The 14,786-nt window shown below is 37.8% G+C and overlaps 1 protein-coding gene across 1 annotated transcript in view; it reads right to left on the reverse strand.

Annotated features, from left to right (window-relative positions):
- Window positions 1-8,702: 8,702 nt before the first annotated feature.
- Window positions 8,703-14,786, reverse strand: part of CA8 (carbonic anhydrase 8) — an 86,708-nt gene continuing 80,624 nt past the window's right edge. Inside the window, exon 9 of the mRNA XM_068525610.1 lies at window positions 8,703-9,488. The gene's annotated coding sequence lies outside the window, so the exon portion shown is untranslated. The remainder of the gene's footprint in view (window positions 9,489-14,786) is intronic.

Here is a 14,786-nt window from a genome sequence, read left to right on the forward strand (position 1 = left end):
GTCTAAGTGCTTGTGGCCAGCATGTAGTTACTGCCCTCCAAGGGGGTGGGGTGGGGGGAGAATCTTAGTTTCTGCAGAACAGCTCAAAGATATGCATCAGATTATTATGTATATCCCTTGAGGAGGAACTAGGTCTCTGTTTTATCACTGACCTGTAATCTAAGCTATTATTACTTTTCTTGCTTAACTGCGCTTCCTTTGTTTCTGCATCCCCTCACTTCCCTAATTAGTAACTGCTTGAGTCTGCTCTTTGGAACTCGGAAGGCCAAGGAGACTAAAGCCTTTCTTCCTACAAACAAGAAACAGGGGTCACAGAGGGGCTTTTGTACCTGGGAAGGCCCCACAGGGTCCTGCTCAGTTTCAAGCGTGACATCTGCCATTACACAGCGGAGGACGCTGTTATCACTAGAAAGAAGGAAGCTGCTCTAGAGGACACGGACTCAGCTGAAGGGACAAAGGCAGAGTTGTGGCCTCAGGTGAGCCATCATCTCACAGAACATCACAGAGGAAAGGAAAGCTTCCGAAGGAATCTGCCGGAAAAAACTCAGGACTTCAAGACTGCACTTGGAGCAAGTACATAATAAGCAAAAACCTAAGAATTATCAGTGCTGAGGAAAAATGATAATAATGAGGAAAGAGGTAGTTGGCTTGGAAGAGAACAATCTGCAACACGAGGAAAAGATCCAGAGAGAACCACAATTGTTCCCCTTTGTTTAAGGGCTAATAACGCTTCTTAGTGAGGAGGAGCTATAGATTTGTATCAAATCCACCAGATGTTCTTTATAGTGTGTTGTGTGTAAATAATAGATATGACTTCCCTTACCAGCTTGGGTATCAAAAATGGCCATACAGCTCTTATTTTTTTCGATGGGGCTTGTTTCTCCACACGTCCCTGTCAGTAGGAAGTCTAAGCCCCGTCCTGGGGGGGTTCTCTCTCTCCGGAGCTGTCCAAGCATCCAGTGTTGTCTTTCAAAGGAAGCCAGTCCAGTGGTCCCAGCGTTATTGCTCCCATGGCCCTGAGGGGCACTCATGTTCAGCGGTGTTATCCAAAGCTGTGAGGGTCAACTGTGAGGCTGACAAGATTCCACAATGCTGGAACCAGTACCAACCCACAACCCTTAGGCTCAGCACTGGCCAGATGGCACCAGGTCGGCCTGCCCGTCCCCATGTGGTGCATCGCTATGCTGCCCTTCCCAAGCAGTGAACTCCCATGGGTCTCCCTAATTTTAAAACTCACTTAAGACCCTCAGCTCCCTCCCTCCCAGAAGGACGCTAACTCCTTATGCAAACAGCTTCACCTCCACCCCAGAGCTCTCCTTTTCCAGAGGACCTTTGTCAAGGCCAAAATGTCCCTCTGTGCCCTTCCCCCAAGCAATGGGAGTCTAGTTGCCTACCTTCGCATCTCTCAGAGGGGGTCCCTCAGCCACTCTGAAGCCCTAAGAAGTGGCACCCTTGGGAGACTGTCTCTACCTATTGAAGAGGCAGGCAAAGTTAACTTCTTCAATTATTTGTCTGCATCAACAGAGCCTGCAAAATTACACATGGCAATCACATATTTGCTCCTCATTTCAGAGTATGGCTTCACTCACCCTTCACAAGTTATTTCATCATCTTCCTTCAAGTATTTTGACATTCAGGCGCCTATTTGAGGTTGATCCTTCCTAAGGAATACAGCTACTCTGGAGGCCTAGTATGGAGGAAGAAAAAATGGCTGTGAGGCATCTCGGGAGACTCTGCCTCAGAAAGTGATGTTCCTCTCTTGGTACCTGAGCACGTACTAATACAGGCATATGCTGCAGAGAGAAGCCCATGGCTGTACAGAGGCCCTTGGTGGAGCCAATGGGCACAGGAATGACTGTCCTTGAAAAAGGGGGAAAGTGAGTGAGAAAAAAGAGAAGCAAGATGACCGTATTGGGCAGCCCTGCTCCAACAGCCCGGGCCTCTTGGCCACTGTGGTGCAAAGAGCCTATAAGTGATAGAGTAATAATAGGAAACCCTTATCCAGATAATGCGATGAGTGCTAAAATAATATAAACAGACATCTCAAGATTTAAGTAGTAAATCTTAAATAAAGACAAAGAAACTGAGGCCCAATGAGATTAAGTACACCAAGATTTAAGTAGTAAGAATAAAGACAAAGAATCTGAGGCCCAATGAGATTAAGTACACCAAGATTTAAGTAGTAAGAATAAAGACAAAGAAACTGAGGCCAATAAGGTTAAGTATACGGACCAAGGTCACACATCTCCAGCAGGACTCAGATCCAACATTTAAGTCAATGTTTAAATGTTTCTGTCTGTGCCTTGAACCGCTATCACCCCCGCCCATCTGATCGCATGACAGGATGTGAGCACATAACTTGCAGTCACAGAACTTTGCCCAGAGAACAGCGTTACGAATACCACTTTGAATCATCCAAGGTATTGACCTGTATCAGCTACAGCTACTACTCTACAGCGGGTCTGGCTTCATTGAAATTCTCTGCTCCTTTTGGGACGTCTTCACGGCTTCTTTCATGTGTGCACCCACCCCAGGTACATTCTCTTCTCACATACCGCATTCTCCTGGGAAGCACCGTTTGTCTCCACTGGCTGAGCTGTTCTCTGGCCACAGTTCACCTGCAGGAGCTACTGCTACCCATCTTCCGGCTTCCCAGGGTGGTGGTGGAAATCAATACTGTTGGGGAAAGTTGGAAATATTCTAAAACAGTTCAAAATAAAAATAATTCTTCGGCAGATGCATAGGTTTGACCACACATATACTTGACACATTTTTCTTTCTGGTCAAAAAAAGAAAGTTGACCCTCAGCTAAATCAGAGGACAGAATTAAGAAACCCCAGAAATCAATTACATCATCCTATGTGACCAGTTTTTAAAAGGTGATTGATTGAGAAAGAAAGGAAAAAAAAAAGCTTCTTCTGGCTTAAATGTTGTCTGCCTCCTTTGAGCCAGTTCCTACAATACAGTGATTATGATGATTCAAATATATTTAATACAAATGCATGAGATGATAAAAAACAATACAGACCAATTGTCAGTAATCCAGAAATAAGAAAAGGCCTCCAAGGATAGTAGTGAAAATATGTGTTCTCTTGCCAAAGATGTAGAAGTTAGCAACGATGGACCCTCTAGTCTTCGCGATGGGGAGGGAGTGGGGTGTTGAGAACAGAGACTCGCGAGGCTGGAGCCCAAGGGTCGGAACTTCATTGAAAAATAATAGGTGTAATCAATGTCCATAAAATGTTTTCAAATACATAGTTTCGTGCAAGGACTAGCAGTAATAATGGCCCTGGCCTCTGTGAGATGCACAGTTCCTTGGAGTTAACTGCTCACCTGTACTTGTCTCGCATAACAGAGTACCACTTAGGACATTTCTCACACTTACATAAATGAGAAAATCACCTCCTTGGTGCTCTAGAAGCATTAATTCCTCTTCCTGGGAAAAAAACCAATTTCCCCACCAGAAGAACTGTATTCACATTTCTTTTCTGTGGACTTAGAAAATAAAGATCTGTGGAATTGTAGGTTTTTCTTAGCTGGTCCCAGTTCTTCCTAAACTGCTTCAAGTTTCTGGTTAGGTATGACGGCTGAGCTTGACCACTGTAACTACTGAGCCTAAGAGCAAAGGCAAAATCCTCATAAACGACTTCATTAGACGTGCATCTGAATTTTTTAATAGGGCCCCAAACATATTTCTTGAATATTTGGACTTATGTCATTTGAAGATAATTTCTGAGCAGAAAAAAAGAGGGGGAAAGAAATCATGTTAAGTATAAAGATTTTTTTTGTTTTAAGGTTATTTTATTCAAATGAGATTTGCTGAAAGCAGCATTTGTTAGGAAATTTATTTAATATGACTGAAATTTCAAGGAGTCAATTTTCATCCCAGTCTTGTGCTGTTAAGAACACTGTAGATTTCTTTCATGCCATAAAGAAGCATCTTTATGTTATAAAAGATAAAATGTTTTTCATGCAATGTATAGACTTTATTATGCATTTGTTTTTAAAAAATCCCGTTGGGCCAGATTCTAATATAATTTCACAGGAAAATTCCTATTGAGGTTGACTAAATTCCAATGTAATTTGAAAGCAATTAAAGTTTATCAAAGGAAGTGTGCAGTAGAGTTATTCTGGAAATGAATCAGGCCCAAAAGGGAGTAAAACAAGCATATCTAGGTCTCTGGAGCAGCTCTAAGAAATTTCTTAAATTTTATTAACTCACTAAACTACAGTGTCCCATTGGGTGGTGGAGGTGTAGAAGCGTTACAAGTCAGTCGTTTATGCAGATTCACTGAAGTTTCAGAAATTGAAAAGTTTCTCAAAACTCAATAGTGTCATTTCCAAGCGGGGATTCCTGTACAACCTGAAGTATAAAACTTCTAGTATACTTTGTTAAAATGTAATCTAAGTCTGACACAACACAAAGTTTCCAATAAAAGCCTTTCTTCTATGTTGTTTTTATCTTTATCTTAAAAAAAAAAAACACTCGTCTGAAGGGTCACGTGTCACCACCTCACTACCTGAGTGTCAGTTAAGAGTTTCACACAGAAGTAGCACAGGAAATACCTTTAAACAAAGGAAGGGAACATAGAAAAAAAGGAACAAAGGTTTCTGTGAGCTTATCTTTAGGAACTGCATTACATCATCGGTGTATAAGGCCTTGTCTTTTATATAATACTCTATACTATGACCCAAATAATATTCTGTATTAAATAAAATATAGGTTGCTTTTTATCATATCAATATTTGCTATATTAATATATTCTAATAGAAGTGAATAGATTCTAAGGAAAATGAGGTTTATTGGGTGTCTATTCATGCACATGCCATCTTGAGGCTCAGTCTGTAGAGGTCAGACTTGAAAATCATTAATCAGCATATACTAATTGTTTTTAATTAATAAAATAGAAAAATAAAATGGAGAAGTTTCAGAGTAATTAACTCAATAAGTTAACTACTATCATTGTTATGTCAACTTCATTTTCATTTTAAGAAACTTTAAGTTATCCAAAAGCATGAGTCTACCCTTAATCACAATGATGACATTTGACACACAATTTTGAAAAATATGCTTACTCAAGTGAAAATTCCAAAAAGAATCTGATAGCCTGACATTTTGAGTAATGTGCCATCTTAGATGACAGAGCATTACACCCAGAATGGACATGTGAGAAGCTCCACAGATCTGCTTCCCAGTGCAGCTACCATACCTGATAGAATAAAAAGAAGAAGAAGAAGAAATTTAAAGTGTCTGGAAATTTTCCCAAGGACATACAGCAAGTGGAGAAAAAATGTATTCAAGAAAAATCTCCTAAATCTCAATAAGATTATTTAAAATTTGAGCCATAAACACACTCACTCCAGTTTAGCATGATTAACTATCCATTCTAAGTGGGTAAGGCCAGGAAGATGGGGCTCCCTCTTCCCTCAAATCCCAACCAAGGGATACATAAAAGGTTTACAGAAGCTAAATTCCAAGAGCTCATAAGCCCCCTTCTTCCACCCAGCCCCCACTCACAGAACAGAGGTTCTACACCAGGTGCAGCAGGCTGAGAATATTAGGACCTTGATCACCATCACCCTGGCTTATTCATAGGGTGGAAGTTTCAGTCTGGGAGAGGCAAGCCACAAAAACCAGAGGCTTCTGCCCCTATCCAGAACCCTGTCTGCAAAGCAGGAGTGTCACTCCACAAAAAGCAAACCACTGTCCCTACCCATAGCTCCTGAGCTGTGACTCAAAGATTTTGCCTAGGGCAAGGGGCAGTTGACAAGAACAAAGAACACCAACTGTAATCACGTTAACATAAATCTGAAGTAGATTCTAATAAATTAACATGTATCAATATATGGTAAGCCCTAGAGCAACCACTAAGAAAATAAACTCCAAAGAAAGTTTTAAAAAATCATTAAAGCAATTGAAATAGTACACTGGAGAATAATAAAAGAAAAAGAAAAGAAATAGTACACTGGAAAATAGTCACTTAATGCAAAAGAGAGTAATGAAGGAGGGACAGAGAAACAAACAAAAAAAGACACGAGACAGGTAGAAAACAAAAAGTAGAATGGCAGACATAAACCTAAATATATCGACAATAACATTAAATATAAATGGGTTAAACAATCCAATCAAAAGGCAGAGATTATCAGGCTAGATGGAAAAACAAGATCCAACTTCTTTAGATTTAAAGATCAAATAGGTTGAAAGTAAAATGATGGAAAAACACATATCACGCAAACAGCAGCCATAAGAAAGCTGGAGTGTTATACTAATGTCTTAGAAAGTCTATTATAAAACAAAAATGTTGCTGGAGATAAAGAGAGACATTTTATAATGATAAAAGGATAACTCCATCAGAAAGATATAAAAATGATAAACGTATATATACCTAACAACAGAGTCCCAAGGTACATGAAAAAAAAAAAAAAACGGACAGAACTGAAGCAAGAAATAGGTAATTCAACAATAATCGCTGGAGACTTCAATATCCTGTTTTCAATGATAGATAGAAATATGCAGAAGATCAACTAGACCTAACAGACATAGAACATCACACCAACAACAGCAGAATACACATTCTTCTTAAATACACATGGAACATTCTCCAGAATAAACCATATCTAGGCCATAAAACATGCCTCAATAAGTTTAAAGGAATTCAAATCACACAAAGTGTGTCACAATGAAAATTATAACTCAATTTCAGAAATTTGGGAATTCATAAATATGCAGAAATTAAGCAAAACACTCCTAGAAAACCATTGGGTCAAAGAAGAAATCACAAGGCAAATTAGAAAATACTTTGAGATGAAAGAAAACAAAAACATAACAAACAAAACTTATAGGATGCAGCTAAAGCAATGCTTAGAGGAAATTTTATAACTATAAATGCCTTTATTAAAAAGATCTCAAACCAATACCTAAACTTCCACCTTAAGATAATGGAAAAAGCACAAAATAAACCCAAAGCAAGTAGAAGGAAGGAAATAATAAAGATTATATAAAAACACAGTAGAGAAAACCAACAGAATCAAATGTTGGTTCTTTGAAAGGATCAAGGATCCACAAAATCAGCAAGTCTTTCAGCTAGACTGACCAACAAAATGACTGAAATTACCTTAACTGACAAACTTTCTGAGATCAATATTACATTACATACTATCAGCTACATTAATTAACTTGAATAAGAGGTGCTTATATATGTGTAAACCATATGAGAAGAAAACCCTCAGTTTGCCATTTTTTCAGGTAAACAAAATCCACCCTAAATTAAATTTCAAGATCTGTGAAATTTGTCCCTTATCCTTAGTTAACTACCCCATACACACACTTCTGCTTTGGGAGACTTCTTCCCCAATTTCCAGGTCCATCCCATACTTTTCTTTCCCATGCCACTATCAAAACTAGATAAGATTTCTGACCAGTCACTTACACTTTTGTTATTGACAAATTACTCTTTCAACTTCATTCCCACAAAAGCATCACTACAACCAGCATTCCTAATCTGAGTCTGAGGTACCTAATGGTGGAATGAAGGGGTTTCGCACATTAAAGAATATAAGTTTCCACACAATCTCACCAATGAACACCACAAGCTGCACCAAGTAGTTCATTCCAGTCTTTTGAATCAGAAAATATCCAGTAAATAAATTTGATTCCTTCAATTAAAAAAGATATTTTGGAGGGGAAATATGGGCAACAAGCTATTACCCTGAAAGTCATTTGAATTAGTTTTTGTTGTTACTCTTATTTTGTATTTTTCAGGGACAAGTGATTGGAGACTGCAGGAAGCATCAGAAGTTAAGTCCAAGAATGGTCCCCAGCTGCTCAGTACCAACCACATCAGGATCAGTGACACTGGGTGCCCATGTACTGTTTAGCCCCAGGGCCTGAACGCAGGGTCTACCAGAGGAGTGCCAGCAGCCCTATTGGCCTCTCACTCATGAGAGGGTTTTGATTTTGTCTTTTGATGTTAACTGCAAATAAGGCCACACCTGCAGCCAATGTCTGGCAAGTACATGGTATCAGTTTTAGTCTATAAGATATGTATTTAAATATGCCAAGTTTTTGTAGCCATGCTTTGCCATTTCTTCATTTTTGTACACAAGAAACTAAAGAAGGGAGAAACCCGGGACTGCCTTTGCCTCTCAGAGGCTCTGCCTGATGCCGCCCCTCATGTGGTCCAGGGCTTTGTTAGATGCTGACCCTTCATCCGCCTCCGCTTCCTCTCTCTGGGGCAGCTCTGGTCCTTTCTCTGCCTGCCCAAGGCTCCATCGTGAACCTTCTTAGCTTCTGTTTTCAGGGATACTTGGTATGATTTTTTTATTTGCATTTAATGCTTTTCATTATTACAACCTTTATCCAACACATCTAAAATCTCTCAACACATAATTATTCCATCTGTATTATTTTCTATTTCTAACTTAGATATTCTGCATCACAAAATCCCTCAGAATTGTGTCTATGTTATTGAAGTCGTTAGTTTTACAACAATTATAACAACAACTAATAACATTTATTAAGTACTTGCTTTGTGCCAGGCACTCTACTGCTTTACATAAATTATCTCATTCTATCACATCTTACTGCATCTAAGCATATGCTTAAATTTGCCAGTAGCACTTAAAATTAATTAAAATAAGTATATGATTCACCTTCAAAACAAAGATCTCAATAAAATATTTTAAAGTCCTACAAAATGTACAACACTAAATTATTATAGGATACTATTAAATTTATGTTTCTATCATGGAAAATAAAGCTATAAAATAAAGTATCCACTTTCTCTTTAGCCTATTTATTTCTTATACCTTTCTCAAATTCCTAGAAACCTCAGCTTCTAATATGTCAAATAAGTATGATTAGATTCGTATATTCAATTAAATCCTTTAACTAAGAAAGTAATATATAAAGTGAGTATTATGTTCTTACATTAACTCCCAAATCATGTTTTATAACAAATCACCCTGACATTAACCGTGGTATGAGGGTTGCAAAGTAACATGAGATATGTTTTTTACTAATCCTTCACATTCCATTTTGGAGCTGTATGCTGTTCTTGATCAAAACTCTCATTTTATTATCAAGAATTACATTATTTTCTGAATGAGTGGATTTTCTGTTGGAGACAGGAAATGAAGGACTGTGAACGCTGGAAATGTATTTTTCCTGTCTCAGTATTAATACATGATATATATTCATATTAATAACTCTGAAAACTAGTTTCATTTCTTCTACACATAAGCAATGAACAGTATGTGCAAAATATGAATACTAGTAGCAGTGATACGGATACATAATATGGGGTTTCTTTTGAATTTACAGCTATTTCTAATATTTCATTAGAGCACGTGTACAGGCAACCGTCACAGATGTCCATCAAAGCTCGATTAGATGAAGGCAAACAACGCAGGCTTTGAGGATAAACCGAAGCTGCAGCTCAAAGTTTCCGTTTCTCACCCAAGGGCACTATAGGACCATTGTCTTCCTCCTTTAAGGCAAAAAGAAGGAATCGATTATGTTACTGACACTCCTCCAAGGCAGACTGGAAAGTCTTTCTACAGTCCAACGAGACAGCAAAAACGAGAAGTTTCATAAGAAAATGTGGAAATTTCAAAACTATCTTCGTGCTCAAGTTTGTCTTCTCTGCAATTTTTCCACAAAGTCTAGCATAATTTTATCTCTCTGGCAGAATCTATTAATGCAAAATTTCATAGAGACATGTATTTTCAACCAAAATAAATAAACGAACACTTGAACTGTTTTCTAAACAAAAAATTGACACGTCATGCATAATAATAAATAAAAATAAAGCTTTTAGTTATTGTCATTAATTTCCTGTGTAATAACTGCAGATGGTAACTGTTTGAGCACAAAGACCACTGCTTCCTAGTCCCCAAATAATGTGACGTTTCTATTAAATAAATCAGGAAATAATAAATATAGAACAACACATGAAACGTACATTTTGAGAGAACTAATAGTCTTCCCATTTAGAAAACAACATCAGCTAAGATTTCAGTTCAATACATCTACTCGTGTTGCCAGAGATGGGACTGGGGGAACACACTTTAATACAATTGCTAAAAATAAACAAGTCCAATCTTTTGGACAACAAATATCTATTAAAATTTAGAGCGCATATACTTTTCACCCAGAATTCTACTTCTTGGAACTTATCATAGAGATATAACCACCTAATCATACAAAGATTTTATGTATAAGGATATTCACTAAAGCAAAAAAAAACTAGAAAAAGCTAAATAATTTCCTTCCTTAATAAATTATGATACATAGCACAGGGAGATCAGCTTGGTGCTTTGTGATGACCTAGAGGGATGGGATAGGGAGGGTGGGAGGGAGGCTCAAAAGGGAGGGGATGCAGAGATATACGTGTACATATAGCTGATTCTGTTGTACAGTAGAAACGAACACAACATTGTAAAGCATTTATACTCCAATAAAGATGTGAAAAAAATAAAAAATAAATTATGATACAATGGAATACTTTAAAATTGTTCATACATGGTATGTGGGTGGATATGCTTGTACATTTGTACATATACATGTCCACACATGTATGCATATGTTCACATAAATACATATAATTTCTGGAACAATTTATTAGAAAACATTAATAATGCTGGGGTATATTTCCAAACTAAAATTTCAAATAAGATAGTGAGTCATGACCAAATCTTTAAGATTATGCCTCATAGAAGTGATTTCAAAGGTAAAGTAGGACATTGTTTGTGTATGCATTTGACAACTATAACCCAACACATTTATAAATCAAAGTGACTGACATAAAACTGACTGATGATCCAAATTGTAAAGCCTCAGCATTTTAGAGCTTTTTAAAAGGAGCCTAAAGGTCAGCATGGATGAATTTTTTGCAAAAAGGAAAATAACTGGAGTCCCCCGTTTCCTAAAATGTGTTCCACATAACTCTAGAAGTTGGGTGGAAAAAATGAATCTGTATTCAAAAAATACTGTGGAAACTCTGATTACATAGAGTAAAATATGATTCTTTCATACAAAACCATGTCAGTCTCTAACATGCTAATGTGCACTGTAAATTTGCAAAAGAAAAATATTATATTCAGGATTCTCCAAATGTATGGGACAGTCACCTCTTGATTTAACAAACATCTTGATGGACCAATGCTCTGCAGAACACATTTGGGAAAGGTTGGTCTAGAGGCAGAGATTCCAAGTTTATGAAAGTAATTCAATTACGCTTTAATAATATATCCAACTACTCTAAAAATTAAGCTACCATGGTCTAAAACATCAATTAGACAAAAGATAGGTAAGTAAATATGCAGTCACTCTAATGACACGAGGTCAGGTTTTACCCAAAGCATTTTAACATTGAACATACAACCACAGTGCAACAGGTGCACAAGCTCTCAGGTGTCTTGTTCATTTTAAAGCTCTAATGGCTTGATTTACAGGATTCTCAATAAATGTAGAATGAATTCTAATTCAACTGAGTGTGGACTCTGCTGGTGAATTTAGATGCTCACTCTGTTAAAATCTCCCTCACAGGGAAACTAAAGATAATGCCCTATGCTTATTGAATTTTTCACCTTTACATTGTTCAAACAAAGAAAATGTCACCTCCCAAAGCCAAGGCACTCTGAGGATGATCTATTAGCCCCCCCCCCCGCCACCCAGAGATGGATGCTTGATCTCGTTCACTGCATGATACCAGACTAGCTGGAAAAATTACAAAAAAAATTTATGTCCCTGAGTTCAACTGATCACACTCTGGGGTGTGGATGTGGAATCAGAAAGACTCAAGTTCAAATCCCAGCTCTGCCACCAACTGGCTGGGAGATTTTAGGCAATCTATTTGCCCCTTCTGAGCCCCAGATGGCAATGCCTACTTTGTAGGGTTTGTGTGAGAATGGAATATGACAACAGATATAATGTGACAACAGTGCCTCCCGGGCACATAACTGAGTGACTGGTGACTATTTCGTTGATTTTACAGACATCTCACTAACTGAAAACTGAACTACGGTATGGCCTATTATTTTCTATAGCATGTGTTTGACATTTACTTTTCAGCATTTCAGAGAAATTTTTCATGGGATGGAATCATACTTGATCTCATCTGCACTGTGTTCCCAAGGCCCAACACAACATCTGGCTCAAAGCAAACACCCCAAGAAAATGCACATATGTATGTCTGTGTATGTGCGTGTGTGCCCACACATGTGTGCATACATACATTAAAAAGTATAACAAAATGACAGTAGCAATTGCTCCTGTCATTTATTTAACATTTTTATTTAACGTTTTTACTTGTATAAAAAGTTAAATTTTTAACATTTTTATTAATGTTTTTATTTGTATCAATATTATACATGCACATAGTTGAAAAAGTTAAGTAGTTCTAAAGGGTGTGTTACAAAAACTATCCGTTTCCCGTCCCATATGCCACCACTTTGCTCCTCCTCAACTCTTTGAGCTGATTATTTTATTAATACTGTAGAGCTAATCGGTATGACTGTATTACTCCTTTTCAGTTTTCTGTTTTAGCATTGTCTGTCAACTTTCCCTATGGAGAATGTCATTTGACCCTCTTTCCTCCTATCAGCCCCTACCTCTCTACACACACACACACACACACACACACACCCCACTCACACACTGTAAACCCTTCCCTTCATTCCACCCTCCCAATACAGTTATATAATAATTTGGATCAATATTTGATTTCTATCATTGTGATGATGTAAATATTATTCAGAACTGAACTACATGTATTAATATATCATTAATTTTCCTTTCTTGCACAACTTGTTTTCTCTGGAGTGAATAACTATCTTGAGTTTTTTGCACCTACATCCTCAATCCAAAACTACCTACAGTTGTCTGACTCTCCTCTCAAGAAGTTAAGACACATTATGCAGTCTATCAACTTCGTCTTCCTGGAGGAAGCTCTTCTAGGACCTTCTCAACTGCTCACATCTGGACTCACACCCTCTATGCTGGCTACCTCACTTCACCATCATTCTGGGAATCTCCTTTGCCTTTCTCCTTTGTCGGCTCTCCTGTTTCCTGGATCCCACATCTGTTTTCTTGGTTTATGCCATTTTGGTGAAGCACATCTTCCAGTAGCTTCCTGGGAAATAAATTTTTAATGACCTTGATATCTGAACATGACTATTGAAAGTTTGGGTGAGGAATTGTAGGTGGGCTGCAACTTTCTCTCAGAATTCTGAAGGTCATTCTTCCCTGGCTTTTAGCTTCCAGTATTGCTGTTGAGAAGTCTGATATTTAAACTCCAGGTTCTTTGAGTCTGACTTGTTTTTTCCTCCCTGTAACTTCTCCCTCCATGTTCAGAAATTTCACAACGATAGTGCCTTGGTGTGGGTGCATTTTGATCTACTACCCTGGAAATTCAGTGGGTCTTTTCAATTTGTAAATTTATGTCCCTGAGTTCTGAAAAAGTGTTTTGAATGATTTTGTTGCTGGTCCTCTCCTAAAACTTCTCTGCTCTCTCTCCAGATTTCCTATTATTTGGATAAAGAAATGACACTCGGAATACACAAAGGTAATCAGGCTGACTTTCTCCCCTTTGGGACCTCCTCCCAAATACCCATTTATCTATATATAAATAATAAGAAAGCTTAACTATAAAAGGAAATGTTCTATTATCCAGTGATCATTGTTCATAATGAGACCTTGAAGTAAGGCCATAATCCTAAGAAGTCTTCTAAATCAAAAGCTATTTCAATATAATTATAACAGATGCCATCTTTCATGTGACTATTTCTGAACCTTAAATGATCTTCTGTGAAGAGACCCCCGGGGATGAGCGCAAATCAAATTACCATTGGAGAATTTCCTACAAAGCTATCAAAAAAATAATAAAGCACATGTGCCCATGTGTCCTTCACAAAGGCTGCTGCAGGTCACAGGGCTGACCTCAGTTCCAGTGACTTTGGCTCAGCTAATTGATAACCCACTGCCACGTCCCTCTTTAAGTAAGATAATTCAGTGTAAAATCTCCAAAAGAAGAGTCTTTTAAGAAATAGCGAGATGCTAGACGTAAGAACTCTTTCCGAATGCTCTCGGGGCAGTTTTTCCTCATGCTGCTTGGATTTGGAGTTAGCTGGGTTACCTGATTCGCTCCCAACACCAGGCTATAAGCTCCTCAGGGGAGTCTATGCTGATAATGTGTATATTTGCACACAGTCCCTAGAATACTGCCATACACTGAACAGAAGGTTAAAAATAAATGTCCTTCCATTACAAGCAAGGGCAACATAGGCACCTTCTTTTTCAACACACCCACTAATACCAGTATCAGGTCAGGAGGAAGGAAAATAAACAGAAAAAGGAGAAAGAGAAAGGAGAAGGTCAAGAGTGTCAACTGCTTTTGAAGACTGAAAGGACACAGGGTGGGAAAGATAACACAGGATTTGGAAATCGAAATCCAGGCATATCCGAAATAAGAAAGGGAAACCAGATATCACTGTTAATTATTTAACATTATTCTGGGAGTTCTAGAGGGTGCAATAAAATAAGAACTAGTAAAATTAGAAAGGAGAAGATGAAATTGTCATTATTTACAGATGTGACCAGGGTCTATTTAGAAAATACAAACAATCAACTAAAATGTCATTGGAAACTATATGAAAGGTTAATAAGAAAGCCAAGGACAAACCCAAGCAATTATTTTTTCAGTGAATAAATATTAACCAATACAAAAATGTAGTGAAAAATGACACTAACCAAAATTGATAATGAATACAGAAACAACAATAATAAT

The sequence above is a fragment of the Eschrichtius robustus genome, chromosome 17 (genome assembly GCF_028021215.1).
Source record: "Eschrichtius robustus isolate mEscRob2 chromosome 17, mEscRob2.pri, whole genome shotgun sequence".
NCBI lineage: Eukaryota > Metazoa > Chordata > Mammalia > Artiodactyla > Eschrichtiidae > Eschrichtius > Eschrichtius robustus.